Genomic DNA, 12,507 nt, shown 5'->3' with positions numbered 1-12,507 from the left:
CTTTGATTACAACTTCTACACTAGATACTCGCAAGCAAGTACGTCACTCATAGGAATTAAATTGATATCAACTCAGGTTGAGGTAGCAATTGGATTCTCGAGCTGTAATGCAGAATGTTGAATACTTATCCAATCTGTGTGGATTCAGATCTCCCACGGACACAAGGGGACAGCGGCAGGCTGTTGCTAAGTCCAATCGACGTCCTCTGGCCCGGTGCCAGGCAGTTCTGGTTTGGCTGGAGGTGTGGGAGAAGGAGGGAGAGATTTCTGCTACGGCGCGCTAGCAGTGGGCTCTCTGAAGACTGGCTAGTTAGTCCTGGCTTACTAGCAGAGTTTGTGCACATGGAAAGTGACTGCGGGTCCAAGCAGGTCACACTCTTTAGACGAGAAGAAGACCGGTTCGTTCTCGATGTAGCGCTAGTCCTGAATACTGATATTCAGCTGTCCACAGTTCCGACCGTAGTTCACTCGTTGATCAGGCAGGCGTTTGCGGTGGGTTCACGAGGCTTGCTGCTGGGCTAACCTCGGGCGGATCCTTTGGTTACACGTGGCGACCTCCGTTCTTGACTCTTAGAACAAAGTAAAGTCCTGGCACTTGGACACACTGGCCGTCACGTGATTGTCCAAGCTGAGTCTGAGAATGTCCTGGAGGAGTCCTTTCTGGACCTTGTGCTGCCTGTTTTATCTGGAGGAACTATGGTCGTTCATTGGTTTAAAGTTTCGTGGGCATCCGAAACCCACGTGGGGTTACCCTCCCCTACCAGTTCTTGATTGGCTGATCGAGGTGGTTGATGAGTAACAATGCACTCTGACCTTAGGGTTGTAAACCTTGGGATGAGACTCTCCCAAGGAATCTCCCAGACAGTAAGGAGCCAGAGATGACCATTTATTAGGGTGGCTGGTGAATCTCAGCTTTGGGAGCTGTTCCTTATCAGGAAACTCTATCAGCTTGAAAAACACCTTAAATGTGATGAGATGAGAGACAGAGGAACTGGCAAGGGAGCAGCAAACTTAATTCCCATATTTTTAATAAGCCTTGCCGCTACAAGACGGTTCGCCTCCTGGGGGAACTCCTGGTTGCTGATAAGAAAAGAGATAGTGGATACCACTTCCTTCTGGAAGTCAGTTGTAGGATCCTATTGGAGAGGATGGTAGGCAGAAGTATCGGTTAATTGTCTGGAGGCTTCCTTAATGTATAGGTCTTTTTGCCACACCACAACAGCTCCTCCTTTGTCTGCTGGTTTGATGATAATATCATCCCTATTGCAGAGAGATTGGAGCACCTGAATTTCTCCTTGGGTGAGGTTAGAGCTGTGTTTCCTGGGTGTGGAAAGGGTCTTGGGAACTTGAATGTTGTGTTGGTTAATAAAGTAATCAACTGGTGGAAAACGGCCGGAAGGGGGAGTCCAAGAGCTCAGCTTAGGATTGATACTGTTAATGGCATCAGTGACTGGGTTGTTGTCCGCTACTGGTGAGGAGGAGTCATTAGCAAATGAGCTTTGAGGCAAATCCTGTGGTGAAATGGTGGAGGTTAACTTGGGTTTGCGGGATGTCCAGCTTCTTGAGGACTGGAAAAAAACTGAGGCCTTTGCTAAGAAGAAATCGCTCATCCTGTGAAAGGGAAAGGTCAAAGGGTATAGTAACCACAAGGTTAGGATAAGTGGAGGTAGTAGGGGTGTTGATGGTTTTAGTTTGAAGAAGACGTTTGAGATTTCTATCCTTCTCTGAAGTGAGGAACTGGTAGAGTTTGGAATTGAGTGACCTAATAAGGTTTGTTATAAAGGGAAGATAATGTGGAGCTGTTAACTGTAAAAATGCCTTAGCTTCTTTGATGTTGTTGTAAAGGGTAATCTGTTGTTGGAGGGAAGAAATGGTAGAAACCATTAGTTTCCGTGAACACTGTAATAGAAGTCTCTGAGTATTACTGGAGTCAAAAGAAAGTGTTGAATTTTAGGTGAAATCCTTTGGGAATGATACTGTAACGATGACATCTGTAAAGGAATAGGAGGTGATTAGAGAGCCTGGTCTTGGAACAGATCACTGTGAAGAGGCAGAATGCTGGTTTAGTAAGAGAACGGGGCAAGTGGCCCAGGGAGGAGGAGATGGAATGACAAAGAGATCTAGAAAAAGATTTAGAGGAAGGGGAATTTGATTTAAATAACCCTTTTAGTAGTTTAATTGGTTGATAGGATAGTGGAAATTAATATTACAATGTAAGTTACAAACCTTTAGATATTATTACATTGGTAAAAGTAACAGTGTAGAAGCTACACTGATCTTAACCAGTACAACATGTTCCTTATATGGAGATCCCTGCTTAGCTTCAGAAACTCTGCAGGGAATGCTACAGGTTATCTGCCAGTTTCTCAGCATAACTGTTGCAGTTCCAGATGGCATAAGACATGGAAATAAAGAGAAATGATGGGTAATGATAGAAAAACACTGTGGGTTCGACAGTTTCTTGCTGAACCACCTGGACTTCATTGTCTGCATTGCTGCTTGAAATCCCAAGGGTAACTACCATTTTAAGAAATACATTTATTTGGGTTGATCTGCAGTCTGTATGGCTGCATACATACAGCCATACTGTTACAAAGACTAGCTGCTGTGTCTTTTTATACCATGTGAATTGTGGTGCTTGGCAGAAGTTCATGGCTGCTTGGTTTTCTCTGGTTTGATCCATTACAAAAAAACACTGAGCTAAGACTTAATGCCCCCAGGCCACATTTTGCCTACAGTAAAGTATCTGCGAAACACATTTTCTGAGCTTATTGACATGATTGGAACACATCCTCAGAATCCACATACTATAGAATGTGGTAACAAATTTCACTGTATTGAGTTTTTGCAAAACCTTAGCTATACAGGTTTGCTGGGAAGGCAAATTTCTCTTTTAATACACCTGATCACATTACCTTAACAGCAACAACAGCCCTCATGGAAAAGGAGGATATTTCTTTAAATTAATTAAATTTAAAATAAAATAACCATTTTAAAAGAAAGTGATCATGTTTTCCAACGACTTGAGGATGACATTCTTTCCCTTCAGAAGCCTCATTAGATTGGTTTGTCTAAATTTAGTGTGTTTTTAGTATTATTTAATTTAATGGTAGAAGGAAATTAATCAGGAACCAGCAGTAGCTTACCAGTAGCAGAATTATTGCTTGTTATATAACATTTTCCTTTGGGTGCTGCTGGGGCTGTTTGAACTAAAACAACTACTTTCTTATCTACTGTATAAGCATCTCTAAATACATTTTGTAGTTTCCTGTAAATCACAGCAAAGGCTTTTTGGTTGGCAGAGCAGTGACAGTCAGTCTAATAATTTAATCTCTGTGGCCCTAATTATGACACTCTGATTTATCCTATCAAGAAAACGTGTAAGAGCTCACCATGAATGTAAAGACAGCAACAATCCTGGATAGTTGCAGACTTGAAGAGCTATTGGACTTTGCCCAGATTTTCACAGGGAGGCACATTTTAACACATATCCTCTATCAACCAGCAGAAATAGTCTAGGTGTTAAAAAATAAAAATTGATAGGGTAAGCGGTCAAATTCTCTAAGGCAGTCGGGTGAGTAATTAAAGAACATCAACTCAAAACAATCCTGAGTGACTCTTCACTTGACGTTTATCTTGTGAGTGACCTTGGACCAGTCATGTGTCCCAGAGTGCCTTGTCTGGCAGCTCTGGGAAAACAGCAGAAAACAGGCAGGAGGTTCCCTAATAGACATTTTCAAATTTGATTGGTTATCTCTGTGGATCAGCCACTAGAAATGCCCCGCCAGACTCCCATCAACATCCTTTCAAATTCCTCTCAGATCCACACAGAGTTCAGGGAAAAACAATATCCTTCTCAGCCATTTTTCGCTTTAATTGCACTGCAGGAAAAGAGAAAGATCTAGAATTAAACTGTTTGTAGGCTACCTCAGTTTTGACTCTTGAGGGTATCAGATTTGATTTTGCAGAACATTCATGCTGTGTGTTTAAAAACCTACGGAGAGGACATAAAGTTTAGAAGTCAATCTTCATGCTGGTTTTTAATATCTTATCTACTGTACATGCATAGTGTGTAGAACATAGAAATGTGGATATTCACAAAGGGCTTCACATAAATAGATGCTGTTGCGTGTATATTTTAGAGGGATTAAAATAAAAAATTGAATAATGAAATGATATTAACAAAGTAATATGTCACAACAATTATGGTTTATTTTACTGATGCTGTATATGAAAAAGTCATAATTTCTTTTTTTAATGACTGTTGAAATCTTAAAATATCCAAATCATCCATTTCAAGAAAACACATTCTGAATATAGACAATTTTTTGTCTAAACTTGCAGTTTCCTTTTCCCATTAATTTGCTAAGCACTGTGATCTTTTCTAAATGCACAGGCAAACGTATTGTAACGTTTTCGAGTTTGGCGAGGACTGACAGTAACTCGTTTAAAAGAGAAATGGCACTTTTATTTTTCCGACGGGCGTCCGGCACAGCAAGCACAATCACACCGACCATGCGCGAGCAGAGACAAAAAGAGAGAGAGAAAGCCAGAAAAAAAAGGAGCGCAACACACTGGGGTCTATTCGGGTAGTTACACAGGTATGGGGTGGCAACTGGGTACAAGTATAAAAATGGGTGTGAAACAAGGAAACTATTTACACGAATCTGGATGATCTCACCACTCTGTACACCCGTTTTATACTGGGTCAGTTGCACTGGTCAATGGCTTGTCCTAGTCCCCCCATGCCCACTACTACTCCCGTCCTGCCCTTCGCCGTTCACATCAGCCAGGCGCTCTTCGGCTGCAGCACCAGGCGAAGGCACTACAGTATATTCTCATCTTTTACAAAAAAAGAACAAAACCTGAGGTGCAATATGAAAACTTGAAATTGAATTAATACTTTTTAGAGTATTAAATAGTTCTTGTATCTCAATATATTTATTCAATTTTGAAAAATGTAGATTATAGTATATTATACTGAAGCGAATGAGTTGGAGTTAGTCTCCTTGTGTGTATTGTTATTGTGTGTGTACAGAATGTGGTAAGTATATGCATGGAAACCCATTGCTGTACTAGAAATAGGAATGAAGAGCTTCTGTCATATTTAAGTGTAGAAGTCAGTCTAACCCTCTCCTTAGGGCATATTTAAGTATAACCTAAAGTTCAATACTTTCATTTTCTATTAGTGCTGGGGTAAAAAGATGAGAAATTCTTTAACTCTTTAATTAATCCTAGCTCACATGAAACCTGCCCTTATCTATTTTGCCTGCAAGGCACACATCTTAATCTTCTCCCTTTACTTGATTAGCATATCATAACAATGTTTAAAGTAGCAGGGAATAAAATCTGATATGTGGTCCGCCATTTCTTTTCTCCTCTTTTTAATAAGCTCCAGGAAATCTTTTCTCTGATTTAGTAGAAGCTTTACCTAATATTCCCCAACTGCCTTAGGAACACTTTGATCATTTTACTCAAGGATAGGACAGCCGTGAAAAAGTATTTGCCCCCTTCCTGATTTCCTCTATTATTGCATTATTCTCAAAACTGAAAGTTTCCAGGTCTTCAGCCAAAATCTAATATTAGATAAAGGGGAACCTGGGTGAGCAAAAAACACCTTTTCTTTTTACTTATTTAGTTTATTTAATGAACAAAGTTATCCAACACCAACTGGCACTGTGTGAAAATTGCCCCCTAGTTAAATCAACCCAATTAAAGGGATAATTTAGAGTCAGCTGATTGAACACAGCCAGGCTTGATTACAGCCAGCCCTGCTCAATATAAACCTCACTTATTTTGACCCTTACCATCAGAGTCACGTTACCAGCTCAAAGATTCAACAAGCACATTATGCCATGATCAAAGGAAATTCCTGAAGAGATCAGAAAATAAGTTGTGACATCTATCAGTCTGGAAAGGGTTACAAAGCCATTTATAAGGCTCTGGGACTCCACTGAACCACAGTCAGAGCCATAATCTCCAAATGGAGGACATTTGGAACAGTAGTGAATCTTCCCAGGAGTGGCCGACCTGCCGAAATTTCTCCAAGGGCCCAGGGTAAAATCATACAGAAAGTCACAAAGGATACTAAAAAAACATCCAAAGAACTGCAGGCTTCTCTTGCCTCAGCTAAGGTGTTCATGACTCCACAATCAGAAAGAGACTGGGCAAAAATGAGCTTCATGAGAGAGTAGCAAGGCGGAAACCACTGCTAACCAAGAAGAACATACAGTAAATACTCGTCTCTCATTTGCCAAAATGAAAACATCCAGTGTGACATTATGCAATAATGAAAGAAATCAAGGGGCAAATACCTTTTCAAGGCACTGAACGTGGAGTTGCACTTTCAATGGTGGATAAAGTGCATTCCCTCCTATAACCACTGTACTAATGCAAAGGCATAATATTGTTATATTCTGACTCCCCCAAATAAGTAGGTAGTGGTTCATTTTTGTCCATCCTAGTGTATTTTAGTGTCTATACCGGGAGAGCATGGGATGATCAGTTAACAGACTATGATGTGAAGGTTGCAGCATGGAAATTTCTCCTGTCTTGCCAATTATGCTCTTTTGCTTGAGCTGTTCAAACCAGATTTGTCTTACTAACCCCCTGTATTAGAGGTTGATACTTTATTATATATTAATACTGTCAATTAGGTAAACCATACCTAATCAGTGATAACCTTGTATTATTTAGTGTGGACCCCACCTACACCAAAAACATCCTGTGTACAGGATGGTGGTTTCTTTGTGGCCACACACATGTACTGCATGTTTCTCAGGATTTAACAGAAATGCAGGCTGCAGAGAAAACACTCTCCATGTTCTCCATTGCCTGTGATGTAGAGGGGTGAACTCTGATTGAGAATTCAAATCACAGACCTGCACTTCTTCACATCAGCACTGTTGACAGTTGATTCACTCTTTTTCATGCTCACTGCCTCTCATTGCTTACAGTGACTCGTATGCATGAGTCCATCATTAGCACACAAAGCATGATTGATGGGTCAAGGTGCCTCTTCCCTTAGAAGTTGAGAAATGCTTCTTTAGCAGACTTGCAGGGATGGGCTAACATGCTCACCATTGTTAGGGATGTAGGTGGAATATTAATAATATGTCTGATGCTATGTTGTCTGTTTCTGTAGATGGTTTGTGGGAATGAATGAAAAAATAGCAGTAGTATATTGGAAAGGGTCAGTACTGAACCATGGTGCAGTATTTGTATCAGAGTTTGTATAATGTTGCCAGCTCTCATAATACTCCATCGTGTATTATTATAAACTTTCTGATTGATGTCAAGTGTTTCACTCTTTCTGCTACTACTCTAACTACTCTTTTGTGTGTGCAACCTGCAATTTGTTTTAATAAACATGGGGAATTACTGTATTTTGGAAGGAAACCATGCAAAAAAAATACTATAACAAATCACATGAGAATGATAGGTAAACAATCAATTTCTTTAAAGCACTAAGAGTTTGTGATTGTTACTTGAAATAATTTATCCAAGATCTTGTTTATTGTGATTTTTAATAACAAATACACATCAACATGTAGATTCCTTGGTTACTGACAAAATAATAGTTAATAACATAACAGGTTTAATAGGGATATGGTTGAATCACCAAAATTGTCTTCCATATTATTAAAGTAATATTCAGGAGATGGTGAAGAGCTAAATTTAAAGAATGATGAAGGGGTTATGAATCAGAATTAATATGAGAATTAATTAAGACCAAGATAAAGATAGCATTTAAACTAGAAAAGAGAGGGAAGAATTTAAAAAAAAACTCATAAAGGGGATACAGAGGGAGCAGAGTCTAAAAGAGTACTTAAGGAAAGAAAAATATGTCAAAGAACCATGTTTATCATGAAATCAAAAGAAAGTTTTTATATGGGAGGAAACCATTCTGCCCCGATATCTTGTTTGGTGTCTAGTGGATATTTGATTCAAACATCTTGTTCAGCTGTTTCCAAATTTCAATAGTTTTGCCTAAATGCCAGGAGTATTAGGCACATAAAGAAAGAAACAGAAGCTGTTGTAATAATAATACTGCTAATAATTACATAATTAGCATGTAATTATGATCTAATTGGAATTACAGAATTCAATTGGGTAGACTCACAGGTAGTGCAGGATTAGTGGATACACAGTGATCCATAGGAAGAGATGTAAAAGAGGTTATTTGTTTAAATTTAAATGGTTAAACAGTCTAAAAACAATCTATTTGTGTGTTATGGTGTTATAAACGGTCTAAAATGTATTCCATTTTAGAATTCCTTTCCATGGCCAGAAGTCATATTACCCTGCAATTCACAACTGGCAACCTATTGAAGCTCAGCAGGTGTGAGCCTGGTCAGTTCCTGGATGGGAGACCTCCTGGGAAAGCTAAGGTTGCTGCTGGAAGAGGTATTAGTGGGACCAGCACGGGGTGGTCACCCTGAGGTCTGTGTGATTTTAGTGTCCCAGTATAGTGATGGGTGCACCATACTGTAAACAAAAGGCATTATATGAGACATAAAACCAAGGTCCTGTCATTAAAAATCCCAGGGCATTCTCAAAAAAAGTAGGGGTGTTACTCTGGTGTCCTGGCAAAATTTCCTGGCCTTTACCAGTTATGGCCTCCTACTAGTCCCCATCTATGAACTGGCTTCATCACTCTGTTCTCCTCCCTGGAGTTAGCTAATGTGTGGGGAGAGTAGTGGCGCACTATGGCTGCCGTTGCCTCATCCAGGTGTAGATAAAGCGCTTTGAGTGGAGTGTCCACAATAGTGCTATATAAGTGTAAGTAATTATTATTATTCCTAAGGTTATTGTTAATTGTTATTATTAGTTGTATGGTTTAAGCAATAGTCAGGATTAGGTTTTTGAAACTATTATCCAATTATTCTAAAATACATTCTGGCTACTATCACATTTGTCACTCTGTTAATGCTTAGATATATATTTTGTTTAGAAAGCATTTGTAAATACCATTCTTGAACTATAATCTCAAATGATGAACCAAGGTTCTCAGAAGCTATAAGGATCAACACTTCAAATGTATAGTGTAAGGGCACAGTATAATAATGCTATAGACTACCACTTTCAGATACCAGTTATAATGTAGTATACCATTTCTCACATAGGCTGAAATATCAAATAGGGATGTCAGCAGCTGAAACAGAAATACTTGCCATTGCTAATAACTGCTTTCAAATTCAGTATATCTAGTAGAGTGAATTTCTGTTTGGCCTAGTCTTTTAAAAAAATCAAAACAGAGTAATGAAAACTGTTAGGACTGTTAGGGCGCTTTAGCTTTGAAGTATATTCTGATACTTTGCATATACAGTCCACAATAAAGGTTTAAAATTCAAGGAAAATAAATTAATTATGAATGAATTAAAATCATTTAAGAAAAGCAGAATTGGATGACAGTAGTGAACAGATGACAATGGTTTAAATATATTTTTCTTAAAGTGCAAAATAGCACTGTGAACTGCACTCATCCCACATGTAAATCACTGCTAGAAAGCAATGACTCAGTTTGTTCAATAAATAAATTAAAAAATTATAAGGTGAAAGAAAGAACTTTATAAAACAGAATGTCAGGATATACTGTATCATTTATAAGTGCAGAATGCAAATTCAAAGACACTATGTTAAAATGGTTAGACCATTTTTAGACCTCATTTAGAATATTGTGTATTTCATTCACTACATTCCAAGAAGTATGTTTCTGCAATCAGTGATGAGAAGAGGAACAAATACATGCCTGGGCTTAAAGTAATGTAATATGCTGGCTGAAGGGTTCTGATTCAAGTATTGAAAAGGCATTGAAAAGTCAAGCCAGTTTATTGATCCATCCCAACATGCACACATACAGTACACCTCAACTGCATTCACCTATTGCTAATCAGTTTAACCCTTGACAACTTATGTGCCACATAGAGGTGAGGATGAAAAGTGAGCATGCTTTCTTTTTAGAAGCCCATGTCAGAACTGTTTTCTAATCTGTGAGGCCTTAATATCCATACAGGAAAGTTAGTTTTGATTGAGAGATGTGGCTGACAACACCAGAAGGTCACAGCTGCTCAGGAAGTCCTACAGATATAGGCATTCAGAATGCACAATAAAAACCCGTAACGCACTACAGAGGCTGTGCTTTACTGCGGCATTCGATTCCCTGGCCAAAGATGATTGATATGTGGCACTTTTGGTGCATTAGATGTTAGTGATACTATTGCTTCATTTAATCCCTCTACTATATATGTTTAAATCCTCGTAATATGGAATATAATTCCAAAAGGGAAATTTTGGTAGCTGAGCATAAAAATAACAGGAGCATAATGTCTCTGTAAGTCATAAACGATTGTAATTTAGGAATATAAATATATTATACTGTATAATGTACACAACAGTATTCCACTTTCTTCATAAACATTTTATGCATAAAAGTCTTTAACTTGGTCACTTACTGTGGTTAGTTTGTGAAAGTCTTGACGTGTTCATTCTAACTATATTAAGTTTATATACTTTATAAAAAGTCATAATGTTTGAACCTTTTCTGTGAATACTTGCTGTCCTTATTGCAGTGTCTATGTTAGGGTTAGGACTAAGTTTCTAGTCTCTCAGTTTAATGTTAAATTGAGGAAGGGAGACAACCCCCACCCCCCAGACAGACAAAGGTGCTAAAATTCATTCAAAAGGGTGCAGTGTGTTAACACAAACTCTGCAAACAGCCACTTGTAAGAGCAAGGTGACTTTCTACTTAATTCAATGAAAGCTACAGTACAGTCAGACAGATTTTAAATTCTTTAAGCAAAAATAACTATTTGTACTTTGCAAGCAGTACACAGCCTCTCAAAAGGTACCTTTTTCTCTCGTGCAAACTCATCAAAGGTTTATTTTTTATTTTAAAACCTTGGATGGTATGCCTCAGGGACTCATTCCTAGTATAATCAAAACAAACCCTCCACTGGGTCTCATCTCCTGACGTTCCATACAAGCGAATCCTATGAAGTGAGAATCGCAGATATACTGAAACAGTAGTGTACATGTCAATTAACTGCAGTGTGATTATATATTGTAGAAATATACAGTTTGATACCAGTTTTACATCCACTACAGTACAATATGTCTGAAATATTTTTCATAATCAAAATTTAAACTTAAATTGCTGTTTTCTCATTGCTGGAATTTACATTAAGACAAAATATAGATTTTCTTAATGCAGATGTAACCTGAAATTGGCACAACGGTTCACAACAAGCCACCTTAGAATAATAAACTATTTTTCATATATCAAACTGAGTAAAGTTGTCTTTGTAAAATAGCCCTTCTCTCTTTTTAAATTAATTTAATAGTAAAATACTGTAATACACAGTTTAAAATCAATAAATAAGCAGTATCCAACTTAAATTATATAATTGGAAAAGGATTGTCCCTCAGCATTGATTGGGATTTGAAACAGCCCAAGTGCTTCCACAGGTTGCCAAGTTAAGCTTTCACTGCTCCACCTGGAGGTTTTACAAAGTAGTGCACTCCGACAACTGAATATTCCACTGCACTGTACTGCATTACCTGGCACATTGTGAATGGCTGAATCTGTATGAGTAACTGATGTATGGCAAGCCAAGGATACCTTTGCAAATCCATACAGATTATTTCATGCCATTTTACACCAACCACAATCACTTGAATTGATAGTCCAGAAAATGTTGGCCAATGCCTAGACTATAGAACTCAACTTGCTTTTGAACGACTACGTCTATTGAGTGAGCCACTCGGCTTCCCCAAGGCAGAATGTACTTTATTAACTTAGTACTTAGCAGTATAATCAGGTTATCATTTTACGGGCAATATGTAAAACATAGATCTGATATCCCTAGATAGGGCTTTGTTTCTAATGCTTTTATAATTAAGCTTCAAATATTTTATTGGTTAATATGCATTTGTATGCATATTTGAAAATATAATAATAATTTGTGATCTTCAAAATGTATGCGACTTTGGATGTACAAAGAGAGATACAGTACCTGCATGTTTGCATGTTCAGCCTTTTAAAACACTGAACAGGATGTTCTTCTGAAAATGATAAGCAGTTTACTCTTTCTTTAAAATATCCTAATACTATCAACATACTGTATGTGTATTTAGCTGTATATCCTGCAACAATAACAATAAAAAAGTGAAAGTGATCAATACACAGGGCATGAGTTATCCGGAGCCTCCACAAATTCAATGCTTTGGATAGGAGCTGTACAGTTGTTTTGTACTTGATAGTTGCACAGTTGCACATTCAACGGTCCTAAAAATCTAGAACAGATCTAGAAAAGAGATTTGGTCTTACAGGTTCAGTTTTGTTTGTTATGCTAGTTATGAACACACAGAGTATCAATGTTCCCAAACCTGTTCTGTTACATGATAATGGTGCTTGACAGGGAATGTTTAATTAGTGATGTCAAAACATCTTCAATTATGTTATGATCATTCCACTTCTTGTTCTTGGCCATTATGATCTACAGTATA

The 12,507-nt window shown here is 38.1% G+C and overlaps 1 protein-coding gene and 1 pseudogene across 1 annotated transcript in view; one reads left to right on the top strand and one right to left on the bottom strand.

Moving 5' to 3' along the window:
* Positions 1–12,507, top strand: part of LOC148823653 (disabled homolog 1-like) — a 298,122-nt gene that overhangs the window by 161,565 nt on the left and 124,050 nt on the right. The window lies entirely within an intron of this gene.
* LOC148823654 (uncharacterized) lies at positions 542–1,884 on the bottom strand (annotated as a pseudogene).

The sequence above is a fragment of the Atractosteus spatula genome, chromosome 11 (genome assembly GCF_055471065.1).
Source record: "Atractosteus spatula isolate fAtrSpa1 chromosome 11, fAtrSpa1.hap1, whole genome shotgun sequence".
NCBI lineage: Eukaryota > Metazoa > Chordata > Actinopteri > Semionotiformes > Lepisosteidae > Atractosteus > Atractosteus spatula.
This window is presented reverse-complemented; position numbering and strand designations above follow the sequence as displayed.